At 29.5% G+C, this 18,754-nt stretch overlaps 2 non-coding genes across 2 annotated transcripts; one reads left to right on the top strand and one right to left on the bottom strand.

Annotated features, from left to right (window-relative positions):
• Nucleotides 1-1,018: 1,018 nt before the first annotated feature.
• TRNAG-GCC (transfer RNA glycine (anticodon GCC)) lies at nt 1,019-1,089 on the bottom strand. The gene has a single exon. It is a non-coding gene; the product is annotated as a tRNA-Gly (tRNA).
• Nucleotides 1,090-2,541: 1,452 nt separating this feature from the next.
• Nucleotides 2,542-2,626, top strand: LOC125875357 (small nucleolar RNA Z159/U59). The gene has a single exon (XR_007447419.1). It is a non-coding gene; the product is annotated as a small nucleolar RNA Z159/U59 (small nucleolar RNA).
• The last annotated feature ends 16,128 nt before the right edge of the window (nt 2,627-18,754 follow it).

Genomic DNA, 18,754 nt, shown 5'->3' with positions numbered 1-18,754 from the left:
GGGGGGGGGGGGGGAGGTCGTATAATGGTCATGTATGGGTTATAATGGTGTTGCCATATTGGGAGACTTCTCGCTATGGTCGGCTGATGTCAGTTCGGTCAATTTCGTTGTGTGCACAAATTTTTAAATTTCACACTGTATTTTCAGAATTTTAAAATTTGGCACGAGATGCCTTTGAGTAACGACAAATTGTGTTGTTACATAGATTTTCTACTTTATTTGATTTTATGATTCTTCTACGATCTAGTATTCGTTACTTAAATTTAATACAACATATTGAGTGGCAATATAACCATTTAAGTAATAATTGAGTTAATGTCATTGTATCCACTATCCAAATATTTTAACTCAATTCAATTGTATACGAGTTTAAATTTTATGTAGATATACAAAGACTATAATTGATACATATACATAATAGTTACATATATACAATTATCTAACCGATATACATATACAATTCACCTTTCTCCACTCTCTAGCTCGCCTCTCTCCTCTCTCTCCCGATCTCGCTCGTCACTCTTGCCTAACACATAGAACATATACATATGCAAATGCAATTTTCATAGACACAGACACCCGATTTATACAAATCGCCGTGATTTANNGATCTCGCTCGTCACTCTTGCCTAACACATAGAACATATACATATACAAATGCAATTTTCATAGACACAGACACCCGATTTATACAAATCGCCGTGATTTATACAAATCAGATGCTCCATAGCAAACATAATTTGGCTATGGAGCGCAAATAGTAAAATTGTAGCTATAGAGCGTTAATATGATTTTTATATTTACTATTCCTAAAATTTACTAAAAAAAAGAGTAATATGTTTTGAGTTGTTTCTAACATGGCTGAATAAATAGAATAGTTGGCTAAGCTCAAAGTAAAACGTTAGTTTAAATATTTGAAGGAAAATAAACTTGAATGCGGTGAACGTGGATCAAACATGTGACCTTCAGATCTTCAGTCTGACGCTCCCCCAACTGAGCTATCCCCGCAAGCACAAATTGCACCAGCCGGGAATCGAACCCGGGTCTGTACCGTGGCAGGGTACTATTCTACCACTAGACCACTGGTGCTTCTTGATGCTTGTAAAAGATATAAGTTCTTCTACCCAAATATATGTGACACAGTTTCGATATTTAAACTTCTAAATTTTGATCGTGAAACTGAATGTAAAAGTATTGAGTTTTTTAAATAATTTTTGTATATTTAAAAATTACGTAAAAATACTATAAATCATAACAGTTAACAACTTAAAATATTTAAAAAACATATTAAAAATATTCGGTCAACGAAAAACTTGGTTGAACTCCTGAAATCCTAATTGTGTCACATAAATTGAGACGAAGAAAGTAATTGTTGTTCCAAGTACGTTAAAAAAATGGAATTATAGGATTTATGTACTAATTTTAATTAGTTCCTCTAGTAGCTTTTCTAATCTCTCATGTGAATTTAGATTAAAAACAAATCATTATTGAAAGGTTTTGGGTGTGCCCCTAATTAATATCTAGGTTATATTAATTAGTTTATCTGACAAAGACAACTCAACCTCTACATCTTAATTGTAAGGCGTAACTGACATGCGCCTTACAAGGCACACGCCAGCGGCTGCACCTTACAACAATCGATTTTACACGGTGTCCGTCTTCCGTTCAAATGTTGCCATTTTGGTTTGAACGTTTTTTTTGTTGCCCTTTTGAAATTTTTGCTCAATTTTTTTGCCATTTTAGCTTCCGATTCATTAAAAGACGACCCAAAAAAGGACTTTGTGCATTTTTACTTGGTTATTATCGATCGATTCGGTTGTTTTGAAGTTTATCATCTCAATTTATAGATATGTTAAATCGTTATAAAATTATTAAGATATTAACTTATCAGTTACCAGTTACCAGTTACCAGTTATTGATAATAATTGTTAAGATTTGACAAACCAAATGAATCATGCACATGAGTTGATACATTGCATCTTGCTCAAAAGAAAACAGTTACACATTATAGAATAACCGAGAGTTTGAGATAACCAGTAATAAAAATATGAAATTAAATCCCAAGTCAAAAACTTTATAATTTGAATGAAATAAATATAATAATTTATTAATTTACCATCCGTTTACAACCGACAGTAAAAAAAAATCAAAATTATTATCAAAGTCGATAAATCAATAACCCAATATTTTAAAATTAATAAATTTTTTTTCGAATCGAATTATCGTTTTCGGTTGGTCCTAGATTTTCTACCAAAAACATACCTAAAGAAACATGATGAAAAGCCCAAACTACTGATAAGCCCAAGCTGCCTAGGGCTCTAATAATTTCCATCTGCTATTATAAATGTAGCCACCAAGCTTTAACAAAGCTGCATCTCATCTTTTTCTACTCTATAATTCTGAATTGTTTTTTTGTTCTTCGATTATTCATATATGGAGATCGGAGAGTGAAATCTATTTATTCATCTTTGTTTTTTCTAGGCTCATAATCCATATTTTATTTTATTTTCTTTATTTTATAATATAAAGTTCGTTTTTGTTGTCTCTAATGATGATCAAATATATAACTTTCGTTCTTCCGAGATTAGCCATGCGGAAAAGTTATGGAGACCTGAACTGAAGAGACAAACTAATAATCTTATACACATCTTTTTTTCTTCTTCTTTTATTTGAAATTTTTTATCGACTTTCTTAGTACCTATTGTTTGAATATAGTTTTTTTTTCAAATTAAAAAAATTAATATAGTGTCTGATTGTACATTGGATCAATTCAAAATAATTTTGATCAGTTCTCTGGTGAATGCAAGTCGGAATAGAATTTTAGTTATTTTTTTTCAAGTATCATAATCCACATTTTATGCTCAAATTTTTGTCTGTAGACATGTTGAACTAATTGTTTTTGGAAACCCTTCTTAAGTGATATTGTATGAACAATTTATTTTGCTGGATAAATTTGTTCTATAGATTGTTAAGTTTAAGGAAAATAGTTGGTCATGTTTATGATTTTTAATAATAGTACATACATTACTATCATATATACTAACTTTAACTTTACTATTTTTGTTATTTTATATAATATATTATTAAAGATACAATCACATACATATATTTCTTAACCTCTACCAAAAAAAAAAAAATTCATTGCTGATGTAGTTAGCAGCGATAATGATGACCCACCACAAACCAAAACAATTCCATTGAAAAGATAAATATTGTAACCATGGAAGGTTGCCGACAAGTCAATACCTAAACTCCATTGGCAATAACCTTAGACCAAACTGCTCAATTTGTGGCATAATACAGAAATATAAACACATAATGCTCAAAAGCTATCAAATTCTTGAACGAAATAGGTAGAATATATTAGTAATTAACGAGAGACCCAAACTGACTTAAAGACATTAAAAAGGAAAACATTAGTTGGAATTTTGCTTTTCCGTTATACATGTGGAATATATGTCTAACTAGAAATCATAACTTCCCTGAACTAGGACTTAAACTAAACATTGGCGAATCCTATAACTACATCAAAAAGATTGGAGTAACAGATACACATGTATTAACAGAGGCGGATTCAGGATTTGGAGGTCCTGGGTGCCACATCGTTCAAGTTAGCTAAATGGGTTGGTTGTTTTAATTTTGGGTTACAATTAGGATTATTATCCTTTTCGATTTTTATAAACAAATCAATAAACATGCATGTTAGTACTATTTTCTTTTAGATATTCTATAAACAAATTGATCAAATCGAGATATACATTTTAGTTACTCTAACTATCTCGCACTCCAGTTGATGTTCCAAAATAATGAAAGAAATTAGAATTTTTTTTGGAATGTTTTTAGAAGTAGTTATACTCAAAAGTTGTTAAAAGAGTCATTTCCTGCTTAAATTAAGCATTTTAGTTACAATTCTTCTTAGTTAAACATGTATCTTGCTTTATCAATTTCTCGAATACATTTATCTGTCGAATTAAGATATATATATCCAACTAACGAAATATGGTACAGAAAGTAATTTAAAAAATGCAGTGAATAGTGAATACTAGTAATTAGGACATTAATTAGTGGATTTTGGTTGTTTTCTCATTTATTAAATATAATAATAATTTTGAAAGAATCTGCTATGTGCATAGACCATTACTGTTCAAGTAAAATCAATTAGAACGAGCTTAGATAACGTACTAATAGTGGAAGTTGTGATAGAATTAATTGACATAGGGGGTAAGAGATTAATAAGAAACAATACCATAAAATACAATGTAAAAAGAGCGACAACACTACTACATTGCTTTGAATTAGAATTATTCATTTAGTCATATTCAATTCTAGAGTAAATGTCCTATCTTCCTAGAAATTCTTTATTGAATACTCTATTGTCACTCTTGCATCCTGCTGGTTATCTTGCTTCAAGCAAGAGGCAATCATGTTAGAATTGTCTGATCTTACATAAATTTAGACAGAATAAAATATGAAAAAAAATAAAATACTATACAATGCACAACATGAATAGTGAGAATTTATATAGTTTTCTCTAACTTGCTTGAGATTGAAACACAATTTAAGTCTGCATGCTGCATTTAGCTGCTTAATTTAGTCTGGATTCAGGAATTTGACTTCATTATATATGTTAGTCAAACTTATAATTCCAACTTTTTGCATAGTTATCCTATTTAAGTATACAAATTACCTTATTGAACTTCACAAAGCATAGATGATGATTAGCTAATATAGACTATGCCAAGTTGTTGCCTTAAGCAAAACCTTTGAACCTAGCTAGCTAATTATATATATATTGACTTGCAACACAGTCCTTATTAATGCCTTGTTCAGTAACTATTGTGGTAATTCTCAAACACCAAACCACCCAAAGTATAAGTGTTACACCATATTAATTCACATTTTCTTATTATCCTCTAGGGGATCAGTAAACATAAAGGCTTTAGAAATCATAATGATAATACTACACTATTGATCACAAATATAGTTCAGTAAAAGTTAATATTGTACCTTGTAAATTAGAATCTCGAAGAATATTTGTGAAAAAAAAATAATTAATAATCAGTTATTTGGTTGACTCAGACATATCATCAAACACTTTGGGTAATCAATATGAACGATTTCGTAGTAATAAGAATCATTTATATCAATGTCACATCATTACAGAACGTGGATGAAAGAACACAAAAAGGAGAAATAGAAAACCTTTGTTCAATTCTAGTACATCACTAGCATGTTCAGAAAATAGTTAAATAAAATGAACTAATATTCCGATTGTAGTTGTTCTTGAAGTCGAAGGAGAAGAATAGAATAGAGACAAAAAAGAACGAATGACAATCAAAGCTGAAAATTACTATTTCACTTATCAATTTTATAGGAGACGATATTACACGTATTTGATTTAGAAAGAGCAATATACGTGTAACGTGCTATTAGGTAAAATAAGAAAAAATATATGTCCAATCAAATGAGCCCAAGCATAAAGAACTATTCACATTATATTACTCTTGTACAATAGTCACTTATAAATAAGAAGCATAGGTAAAAAAAGGACATTATCCTTGTTGATTGGTTAGAGGAAATAGTCATTAGTGTTACAACTTTACGATATTACATAGGGGCGGAGGTATAGTATAATTGGACACCCTTCATTACAAATTACATCATATATATGAGTAAAATCATACTTTAAATGGTTAAATAAGACGTTTTGGACACCCTTTAGCACACTAAAGTTTCCTAGCCCAACGATATCTTTAGCCCAGCTAAAGCTGACGTGCGAAGGTCTAGCGTACACACACTGATTTGAATCCGAGTAACTGCATTTGTTTTTATATTTTTCAAAAAGCTCCTAATTAATTTCTAAATTATAGTTAATAAATCAGTTATGTTTTTAATAATTCAAAACTAATATTATCTATTAGAATAATCTTAAATAAGAGACGTACAACTTAAAATATAACCAAAAAAAATAAAAGCATAGTAGTCATTAAATTTTAATCATTTTTTTCTTTTCACTAAAATTGTATTTAAAAGTAATTATTTAATTTAAAGTTAATAAGCAAATTTTTTTCCCTATAAAACTAATAAAAGTGAAAAAGGCTTCTTTTTAGAAAAATTCGACCGATTTTACTCTTTATTTTTCATATCTTGTTGTTAAGTCACCAAAAGTTGGTGAAATCTTGAAGTATAAAAGTGATTTAATTATAAACTGAATTTTCTCTTTCTCTTTTTTTTTTGTTCGTTCACTTCCTATTAAATAAACATGAACATTCAAGCGAAATTTTATGTAGTTTGATTTTAAAAATTTCAGTATAAAAACAATAATTGTTAATGTTACGTAGTTTGATTTCAAAATTTTAGTCCACCCATCGTCAAATTATTTTTTTACCTATGCAATTCTTGGACATCCTTTGTGAAATTTCTGGCGCCGCCACTAATATTACATACGAGCAAGTTGCTCAAATATGACATATTCAGGCATGTCTCTATGACCAAAATTGTAATGATAATTAACTTTTTGAACAATTGATATTTTTTTAGAATTTAAAATATATAACTAAATGTAAGTATCTTTTACATAATCAATGCAATTTAACCTAGTATAATATGTTAATTATTATTTTATTAGGTCACAAATTAATCTCCATCTTAACGATTTATTTATAATTATCTTGTAAGTGACTTATCGTGTAGATTTCAATATATAAAACTAAAGAAGCTCAATATCTTGAAATAAAAATGATAGGCCGAAAAATAGTTGGATGTTTTAACTTGGCCACTCAAATTACAAATAGGGGCTTGTACCAATATATAAATAGGTTGGACCACACAATTTTTAATAGAGAAAGCCAGCCTATATGAGTAGTTAGAGACATGTTTATTAACCATGTTCTAGCCTTAATGTCAATAATGTAGGTCAATTTCTCACTAATCCAACATTGTTATCCCAAAAAAATGTAGTATATCCTAAGACCAAAAGAAGAAGAAAATAGAAATGATCAAGTCTACTCATTCATAGAGAAATTTCCTTTGTCCTTTTCACTTGATCATTAAGCAAATTCCTTATTGTGCAATATGTCTTGAATGTTGATGCAACACTATATATTATGTTACCTATTAACAATTAAGAGATCTCATTCTTCATAGAGAATAGAGAGAATTCAATTGATATGGGAATCAAGAATTGTTGTTTCTGCATGATGAATTGGAAGAGCAACAAAACTAAGCAAGAAAGGTACAAGTCAACGACAAAATAAAGAGTTCCACAATATTCAAAACCAACTCAAAAAAGTAAAGGTTTTAACAAGTTGGTTATGGTCATGCTGATCATGTAAACCATGAGGAAGCTAACAATCATGGTAGCAACGATGTGGAAGCAGCCGGCGTTGCGATCATCGTCATTGCTCATATACATGATATGGATGGTGACGGAGGCGAATAGGGGAGACACAGTTGTTTGTAGTGACGAATTCAGAATTTAGAAGATATGATTTCTTAAGTTTGAGGGGTGAGTTTCTAAAACATATACTTGACTCTATTTGCTCATTTTTTCCTCGTACATATATATAAATTCGTCTTTGAAGCAAACTCATTAATTTTTGGATTCGCTACTAGAAAATTGATGAGGTTAATGAAGTAACATATAGATGTACAACTTTATTTTTTTTTATTTTTTCAGCCGATGTTTGGTATCCAAATTGAAATATCAATGAATTTGAATTTTTGTCACGTAAGACCTATCTAAGGAAGAGGTGAGTCCTAACAAAAAAAAAAATTCATATCTAAGACTCGAATCTAAAACCTCTGATTAAGAGTTAATTAAGAAATCCTATCCATAATTCTTGTTAATTATTTTTTCTATTTGAAATTGTTTGATTTTGGAGTAGACTTGTATGACAGGGAAACAACAAAGGCCAGATTATTATTATTTGGCCCCTATATATGGATTTTTTCTTGTATTAAAGCAATGATTAGGTTGAGGGGTAGAGTTTAATACTACCTCCGTCCGCTTTTAATTGTCATAGTTTCCCTTTTTAGAGTTAAACAATACTCCCTCCGTCCCTTTTTATATGTCATCTCTTTCTATAAATAGTTGGTCCATAATACTTGTCACTTCATAAAATCAATGCATAAATTATCATATTATATTGCTCCTTTTTTACCCTTGTGAGTTATTAGCCTTGAAAATATACATTTGACCAACTTAGAAAAGCTAAGTAAATGATTCATTTTCATTGGTTAAATTAATTAATCAAAATAAATTAATTCATATTCATTGATTGAAAACTTGAGTTCCAAAAAAATTAAATAAGGATAGAAGGGTAAAGTTACATCATTTCTTAATGCAAGTGCAAAGTAAAAAATGTGACGTATAAAAAGGGATGGAGGGAGTAATAACTTTGACTAACATTTTACGATGTATTTTTCATCATATTGATATGTAAAAAATTGAAATTTATAGTACTTTTCGTATAGTTTTTGAATATCTAAATCTTTTGTTTATAATATTGAATTAATCTAATCTAATTTAACTTTGAAAATTAGTTAACGTGACTTTCAAAAAGCACAACATGACAATTAAAAGTGGACATAGGGAAATAAGACTTTATTCAGGTTAATTTTGAGCCAAATGATTTGGAACACAATATATTGCTATTTTTTTCTTACTTTCAATTAAATAATTACTACTATCTGTTGATTCATGTTAATTTTCATTAGCTGCTCAATGACTATGCTCAATTATATCATTCTATAATCATTGAACCATACATTATCGAACAACAAGGTAGAAGAATGGAAGAAAAATTATAAACAATCTATCTTTTTTTTCGAAACAAACTAAAAGGTCTAGCTGTCATGAGAAGTGGAATTAAAAATTTTAGTTAATAAATTTTAGATTTACTAAGATTTTAAATATATTATGTATACATATCACATAAAATTTTAAATACAAATATAAAATTTAAAATAAAATTACTGAGTTCTCCTTAATTAACAACTATAGGGTTAACTCCCTCCCTGACCAGCACATAAACAGAAAGGGAGGGAATAATTATTATAGGTAGGTATTTATAAATGAATTTACCCATCTAACAGAAATGGTTCACATATATCCTTATTATAGTACGGAAAATTAAGTAAATTTTCCTTACAATGATATTTTATCTCACATAAATATCTTTACCGTCAAATATTTAGTCCAATTATGTCTTTTTTTCTAAATGGTTTTTTCACTTAATCTAATTACGAGATTAATAAATAAATTAGCACTAATAATTTTCTTGTACTCTTGTTGTTGGTTCAGCAATGTAATAGAAATTTGTAATGATGAAATTTCCCTCATCGAATTGATTGCTTTATTTCTGTACATCTTAAAAACGACTAAAGAGAAGCAAAAAAGTATTTATTTTTTTAAAAAAATAATAATAAATTTTCATCTAAAAGATAAATAGTTGAATTCGGAAAATAAAATCTATAACTTTTAGGGCTTGTTTGATAGGAGGAATAACTAATCACGGAATTATTTTTAGGGTAAGCTTAGTTCATGTTTGGTTGAGATAAAATTACAAAATAACTTATTCCGAAATTAATTATCCTGGAATTGTAAACTGCGTGTGCCGCGGCGCCCGATAGTGTTGATTGAATTTATATATATATATGAAAGTGTATAAATATTAACCATGGCACCCAAAGACACCATGAGTTTTGTGGTGCCAGTTTAAGGTATGTAACACCTTTGGGTTGTATTTTCTCGAAACTTTTTATAGTGACATTATTAATTAAAAAAGAATGGATATGTAGAATAAAATTCTAAACCTCTTCTAACTAAAACTTTGAATAAATTTGAATCTTGTATAAAAACTTGGGCTGGAAATATATTACATATACTCTTCTGTTGTGAATAAATATGCTACATACGCTAATCTAAAAATAAAATTTATATATTTAAAAAATTAAGTAAAAAATATTAAAGTTACAATAATTAATAATATAAAATATTATAGTAAAAACTAACTCATTTGACTCTTAAAATTAAAACATCACTATATACATTAAAACTAAAGTGTATAATATATACATATGTTTACCAATTAAGTTAAAATTGTGACTAGTTTACTAATTTTTTCTAAAAAGATTGGGGGCCCAAAATTAAAGGGGCCTAAAACAACAACTTTAGTTGCTTCGTGCTTCAGCCAGCCTTGCAGCGCGATATGGGTTTTAGGTTAGGACTATTTACATAGATAATGTATTATATAGCGAAAATTGTATGAAATAGCAAATTATTAATTCAAATTAAATGCTATAGCCATAGTTTATTTTAGTTGTAATTCGCAGCAAACATCCCCTTTTTTTGCCATCTAATTCGGTATACAATTAGCCATTTTCGGTAAACAATTAGCTATTTTATACATTTCGGTATAAAATGTATTTGTGTTTGTATAAAGCGAGAGAAAAGTGTATATACAAATACAAATACATATATTTTCGTCCTATACACTTATAATTATATAAATACAGATCTTATTATACAAATTACAATGTATAAATGAATTTATACAAAACTAAACAATTTGTATAAAATTGGATGTATCTAGCGAATTATACAAATCAAAAGCTCCATAACAAACATAAAATTTGCTATAGAGCGCAATTATGCAAACTATAACTATAACATACAAATATAATTTTTATGTTTGCTATATGTGAAAGTTGCTGGTATTCTTATATATATCTTTTGCTCTTACGGTTTTATGTGCATTTCTTGTGGAATTAATTATGCATATTTTGTAGAATATAATTAGGGAAAATTGTATATAATAGCAAACTATTAATTCAAATTAAATGTTATAAATATAATTTGATTTAATTGTACCCCATAGCAAACTATAGCTATTTAACCTCTCTCCTGGTGAATCTCGCTCGCCACTCTCGTTCTCTCCCTCACCTCTCGTTTTTTATACAAACGCAAGTGTATAAAGTGCGTTTGTGTTTGTATAAAGCGAGAGAAAATTGTATATATACATATATTTTCGTTCCCCTCTCTCCCCTCTTCCAGATCTCGCTCGCCACTCTCCCAGATCTCGCTCTCTCACTCGTCTCTCTCACTTTATACAAAAACCGCAAATTGTATAAAATGCGTTTGTGTTTGTATAAAGCGAGAGAAAATTGTATATATACATATATTTTCGTTCCTCTCTCTCCCCTCTCCTAGATCTCGCTCGCCACTCTCCCAGATCTCGCTCTCTCACTTCCCTCTCTCACTTTATACAAAAACGCAAATGTATAAAATGCGTGAAAATTGTATATATACATATATTTTCGTTCTCCTCTCTCCCCTCTCCCAGATCTCACTCACCACTCTCCCAGATCTCACTCGCCACTCTCCCAGATCTCGCTCGCTCACTTGTCTCTCTCACTTTATACAACTGATCTTTTTGTATATGTATACCAAAGCAGATTATACAACTGCTTTCTTTTGTATATGTATAGCAAAATATACATATTTATGTTTGCTATGGAGCACAATTATGCAAAGTTTGCTATAACATACAAATATGAATTTTGTGTTTCCTATATGTGAAAGTTGCTCATATAATTACGTGTTAGCTCTTAAGAAGGCCATGACAATTCCACAAAGTCTAAATATACTGAATGGACTTAAAATAACGACCCATTACCTTTTTCTTAAATTTGATATAAGAACTGTTGAAAAGAACTAGTAATAAATTTTTTGATGAACAAATATAAAAAATAAATTGCTTTTACAATATAAGAAATAAATTGCTTTAAAAATAAAATAGAGGGAGTAATTGTTAAAGTATTATGTGTAGGTTGATCAGATATAAAGATGCAGTATATCTTTGACGAATGTTTACTTCATCCGTTCTTTTTTAGTTGTCATATTGTGCTTTTCGAAAGTCAATTTGACCAATTTTCAAAGTTAAATTAGATTATATTAATTTGATATTTTAAACTAAAAATTTAGATATTCAAAAACTAGATGAAAAGTACTATAAATTGCAAATTTTTACATATCAATATGATTAAAAAAAAAAAACATCATAAAATATTAATCAAAAAATTATCATTTGACTCTAAAAAAGAAAATCATGACATTTAAAAACAACCAAGGAAGTAATAGACATATTCACACGTTCGTATCAAACAAGATGCAATGTAACATATATATAATTGTGGTGGGGGTAAGTGGCCTTTATTCTTATATATATATATATATATATATATATATATATATTGTTCGAGCTTTGGGATTGTTTTGAATAAGGAGCATTTTATCTTTTAAAATTAGGATTAATGTTTGTCACAAATTCAAATCACTCCGACTTCAAAAATAAGTATGAAATATTGAGTGAAAAAGAAAAGAATACGTGTGTATATATATAGGCATTTCCGTCTCCTACACTATAATTTGTAGATTAAAACTCTTTAGTTGTATATATGACAAAATATTTCGAATAATATATTGACAAATGCATGAAAGAAAATAAAAAAACTATAAAGTGTTTTAGCATGGCACAATAAGTTGACCATAGGTTAAAGGATTCCATAACCCAATAATTTAAATATGAAACTAAAGAAAAGAATAATAATTTAGAGGGTATACGCAAATTCTTTTTCCACATGTATTATACTCAAGGGACCTGCGCCATGCACATGGAAAGATCACCCATATCAAACTAGAAGTGTGGTTTTGTGTCTTAATTACAACTCTATAACAATCTAATAATATATAATATTTATCTAGTGTACTAATTAATGATCTTCACTGCAAGAACAAAATAAAATAACTTGGAATATTTTGAGGAAAAAAAAGGCAAAAGGGGCTATATTTAAACAGTTCTATCCTATTTCAGTTTGATATGTTTTCCTTACTAATTTTGATACACGTGTGCTCCTGTGAAAGCCCAAATCACGTAGTACATTATTTTTTAAAAATAATGTCAATATTAGTAAACCAAAAATTTAAGCAAATGATTATAAACGAAATAATAAAGTATAAGTTTCTACATATAATGGATATATATTTATAATTTGTATATAGCCAAATATATACTAATTTTTTTCTCCCTTTTCTTCCTTCGTGATAGTTTTTTGCACAATTCTTTCACTGATTGAGCTCGTAGTCATGTCAGGATTGGTTGACTATTTTGGTCTCATACCGGTCACTACATTCTTGTTGGTTGCGCTCACGATTAACTTTGTCATATATTCGTGCTTCCTGGTCTGGTACAACATTGCATCGGTCGATATAATGTTATGAGTGCCCGAAGCATTGTCCCTAGGGTGATCAAGACATTTGATCTACTACGATATACAATTAGTAATCAATGATAAGAAAAAATGTATTTATTATTCATAGGAACTTATACTTTATTATTCAATATATAATTATTTATTTAATTTTTTGGTTTAATAATATTGATATTATTTTTTAAAATGATGTATTACATGATTTGACATTCATGTGCAACACACGTGCATCAAAACTATATATATAAAATCTCTTACNCCCCCCCCCTTTTTCTCACATTTATAATAAGTACTAGTTTAGTGTACGTGTTTTGCACGTGTGTCTTACATCAATCAATAAAATTATACATATTCTTTTCCTTCATGTTTTACCCTTAACACCAATTACGTATTCATCAAACGATTTCTCACGAATTAAGACTATATATCAATTAATATAAAATTTTAATAAAATAATCATATTTTTTAAGAAGCGTGTAAAGTTCAAAATAGACAAGGAAAAATGAACATAGAGAGTAATTTATAGCCACAAAACCAACTGCAATGTAATACCTCACAACTATATTCTTAGAATCTGAATCTTCCATCGTAAGTATATAAGCTTAGACCGGGTGATGTCCTACTTGTGCTTATGTGTTAAGGTTCATTCCTATGTGTGGGAAGTGTATTGAAAGTTGTTCAGGGTCATAAGAGACCTTTAATACTTAGTCGAGTTCAAAACCTTCTAACCCGCTAAGTTTTTTGCATTAATTAGGTAAGGGTCAACTTCAAATGATCATATCTCTCTGCATAAAATGAATTAGGTGGCTCATGACCTATCAGATTAAAGATATATGAGTCTTATTTCTAAAGCCACCAAGTTTTCCTCATTTAAAGTTTGGAGTAAAAAATTATGACCGTTTAACTAGAGACTATCACATCAGAGTTTTCAAAGTCAGTAAGTACGAACCTCATCTATGGATCGTAAATTGAAGTACGATCCGTATTGTTCACTCTTGGAAAAACTTCTGGAAGTCATTTTTTGGGTCTTATTTTTACAGACCCATTTACGGGCCGTAAGAGCATCTACAGGTAGTAATAGGGTCCGTAGAATGAAGTTCTAAAAATTATTTTTGGGCATGATTTCTACGGATAGTAAACCCAATTACGAGTCATAATTTGGGCCTGTAGAATGAACTTTCGAAACTCAAAATTTCAGTCAAACTTCCATGAATTGGATATACGACCCATAGATCAAACCACAGATCGTAGATGATCTCGTGGAAGGTTTCCGACAACTTTTTTATTGGGGTTTCTTTTATTTTTCCCACATTTCCTAAGTCTAAGACATGACATTACGCCTATCCTAAAAGGGTTTTCATGCTCAAGACTCATTCCCTACACTTTTAACTTCCTCAAACTCAAAAACTTTCATAAGCAAGGTAGAAATTAGGGTTTCAAGTCTTTCAAGCAAGTTTTTCTTTCAAATCTCAATCTCTCGGCTATGTAAGTATCACGCTCTGAGCCTACACTCTGGATGTGGCCGGCACTCGAGAACCATCGCTGGTCCCCAAGCGAACCCTTGGCTTGACTGACTACTTAGCAGAAAACTTACTCAAACAAAATAGGAACTTCAAATGTGTAATTAAACTTTTAAAGTCTAAATCCAAACTTAACTCGAATGATCGTCTGGAAATACATACTAAGTTATAAATCAATTGTGTCAAGATCTTAGAACATCTCAACATAAAGGGGAAATAATAAAAGACTTCTCAACATCTAACTATCTATGAAGCCTCTAATACTAAGATAGATGTCGGGACAGAACCCACGACAACTTAATAAAAGCAGGAAATAACTGTGAAGCTCTCCGGAATGCAAAGAGGCTCACCAAAGCTAGCTGGAGTGCAAATGGTATCAACGAAGCACCTAGTGATGACCCTGAACACATGTATCTACATCATAATAAGATGCAGGTCGAATGACACCAATATATGAAATGTACGAGCATACAAGGGGAACTGAAAGCATAAGAAACTGAATTGATCAGACAGACAGAGTACTCACCTCAACTCAACTTAACACAAAGTAATAAAGAAAGATAAAATGTGTAAGCTTCATCATAAATAGATACTAACTCAAGTATGCATATGAATATACAATAGTTTACTCTTTACTCTTATTTGGGAGATTTTCTAGCCGACAACCATCACTATGAGCTATGTGATGATACAACGTCTCGCCCACGCTGTTAGAATTGTTCTATACCTTTTCGGGGTATAGAACACCTCAAATAAGTGGATCCACTAAGCTATGCTTAAAAGCAATAATGAGTCGTCTAAAAAGTATGATCATTTACCCATGTTGGCTACATGGTTTATGAGGAATATGAGTTGTCTAACTCATCCCCATATCGATACTCAATACTACTCCCAATAAGTATATACTCATGCTCAATGTTAAACCATTCTCTTTCTCAATTTGAAGTAATTACTCAAAAGATCATATTAAAAAAGGTAATGCTCTGAAATATCTCTGAACTCATAGACTTATTTAGAAATCAAAGTTTCCCTCTTTTAAGTGTAAATGTATTACTTTTGGGAATCCTTAATTCCCTTATATCATTTCTCAAACATGAATACGCCTCTTCTCATTTCTCATATTTACTTTCTCAAAACTTAGTTCAAAACCATTATTGATTACAAAAGATTCTCAAAGTAACTCAAAAAGAACTGCTCAAGCTTTGGTGAGTTTTCTTCATATGCATCTTTCAAATCTTTATCTTTAAATGACCATTTAACCGGTTGTAGTGAGGAGTCACAAAATAAGTCAAGTCCACAAAGAAAACTATAAACGAAGAAATTAAGCCTAAACATGACAAGAAAATTTAAAGGAAAATTAATTACGTTAACCTAATAGAATTAAATAATAATTTTAAAAAAATAGTAAATGATTAATATATTAAAAAATAGTGATTGATGTTAAAATAGATGATATACTTATTTAAATATATAATTTGACATTGTAATCTATTTATAATCATTACAAAATTACAAATATGTTGGTATCAATAAACAAATATGGTATAATCAATTTTAATAGAGATAAGGGTAAAAACACACACCTATATGATTTTTTTTTATGTCTAAATTATCACTTATTAGTTTGAAAAACACACATCTTTCTTTTATTACATTTTCATCATAGTGTGTGTAATACATTCACTCTTTTATTTTAAAAATTGTTACAAAACATCACACTCCACTTAGACAAAACATTTTACCTTGACAAAAATCAAATAAATTATTAGTATTAGTTAAAGTTAAAGATTAAAGTATTACTATTCCCTAAAAAAATTTATAAAATAAAATGTAAAATATTTTTTTTATCCCACTCCCATCCCTTCCTCTCACCGCGTACTCCCCTCATCCCAATTTTTTTGTTTTATTTTTTTCCAAAAAAATCTTTTATAAAAAAAAAATCTTACTTCAACCCCCCCCCCCCCCTTCGTCGTTTTATGAATTTTAACCATTATTTTTATATTAACTCTTTTTGGTAGCTTTTATAAATAATTTATGGCTTATAAGAATAAGAGACATGATTTTCAGATNTGTGTAATACATTCACTCTTTTATTTTAAAAATTGTTACAAAACATCACACTCCACATAGACAAAACATTTTACCTTGACAAAAATCAAATAAATTATTAGTATTAGTTAAAGTTAAAGATTAAAGTATTACTATTCCCTAAAAAAGATTTATAAAATAAAATGTAAAATATTTTTCTTATCCCACTCCCATCCCTTCCTCTCACCGCATACTCCCCTCATCCCAATTTTTTTGTTTTAATTTTTTTCAAAAAATTCTTTTATAAAAAAAAAATCTTACTTCCTCTCCCCCCCCCCCTCCCCCCTTCGTTGTTTTATGAATTTTAACCATTATTTTTATATTAACTCTTTTTGGTAGCTTTTATAAATAATTTATGGCTTATAAAAATAAAAGACACGATTTTCAGATTTAATAAAGGATTATTTTATTGCTAATAATAATGGAAAAAAAAATAATAAAAAAATATAAATAAATAAATGAATAAAAGAAATAAGGGCCAAAAGCCCTAACTGTTGAAACTTGAAATACGCAGAGGAGAAAAAAAAAAGAATTAACAAGAGCAGCGATGGATGGAAAACCTAAAGTCTCATTACGGCAAATAGTTTCAGGTACAAGCTTATCTAAATTTTCAATTCTATATCCAATTTCTTGTGAATGATGTGTTAGGATATACTATTAACCATGCATTTTGATATAGTATTTTATTATTAATTAATATTAGTCAAATTAAATGAAAAGTGGCGTGATATGGAGTAATGGCTGAAAGTCGGCGATGATTAATTAATAGTATCTTGGCAATTAGATTAGTATTAGAAAAGAAAGAAAAAGATTTCAAATTGGAAATCTGAATTGCTGCAACGTGGTGCTCTTATGGTATAACTAATTATTTATTAGGATGAAGGATTTAATCATTAGGTAATGATTGCAATGATATATATAGGATTGGATTGTTGTACAACAGTTTCAATTTCGTATATAAGTTCTCATAACTTCGGCTCTTGATATAGTTTAGTTTTGGACATGCTTATTCTTTTGTAGTTGAAATTTTGTGGTACTATGATATTATAAATCAAGTTTTGATAATAATTGAGATATGTAATAAAATAGTGGGTGTATTGTGATATATAAAAATCATTAAAATTATGTTATTTTAGATATTGAGACTAAACCCCAGACTTGAAATAAAATATGAGAGTTGACATGTTAGTAAGATAAGGAAATTTAATTATAAATTTGAGTGAGTTTTTGGGTCTAGGCTAGACCTATAGTGATGATACATTTCATACTTGATCTTTACCATAGTCAATACTCATAGGTAAGGGAACATTCATGCTTATTAATTCATATCAAGGAAAGTCATTAATAACAAGAATCCATGTAAATATGCATACATACATAATCTTCATAGCATAATAGAACCACACCATAACCCTCTTAAAGTCCACTTGTGCAATGCATGAATGAAGTCCCATACCCCCACTCACACTAAGAAGAACTCCTTGAGAAGTCATAAGTCATAGTTCATATTCATGTTCTTGTCATAGTTTATATTTTCTTGTCATGTAGGGAAATATAGCCTTAACCGACATAGACCATGTGAACTACATGAAATCCGATGTCTTGCCCCCACACCAAAAGAGGTGTCTTACTTGCCTAAGGTATAACTACATGTATTAACTTTTATTGTGATGTGTTAGAATAGTTTGAAAGACTTGTTGAATCATTGTTGGTGTTGTATCATGATAGTGTTATTGTGAATTGTGCAATGTTATGAAAATGGTCATCTCCTCATTATTTGTGTGAACATGACATTTACATTGTTCTGAGACATGGTTGTGGCAAGTGTTATGTGAATTGAGAAAGAATAAGAAACTAAAGAGGATGCACCATTT

The sequence above is a fragment of the Solanum stenotomum genome, chromosome 8 (assembly GCF_019186545.1).
Source record: "Solanum stenotomum isolate F172 chromosome 8, ASM1918654v1, whole genome shotgun sequence".
Taxonomy (NCBI): Eukaryota; Viridiplantae; Streptophyta; class Magnoliopsida; order Solanales; family Solanaceae; genus Solanum; species Solanum stenotomum.
The sequence above is the reverse complement of the archived record's forward strand: the minus strand, read 5'-3'. Positions and strand labels throughout refer to the sequence as shown.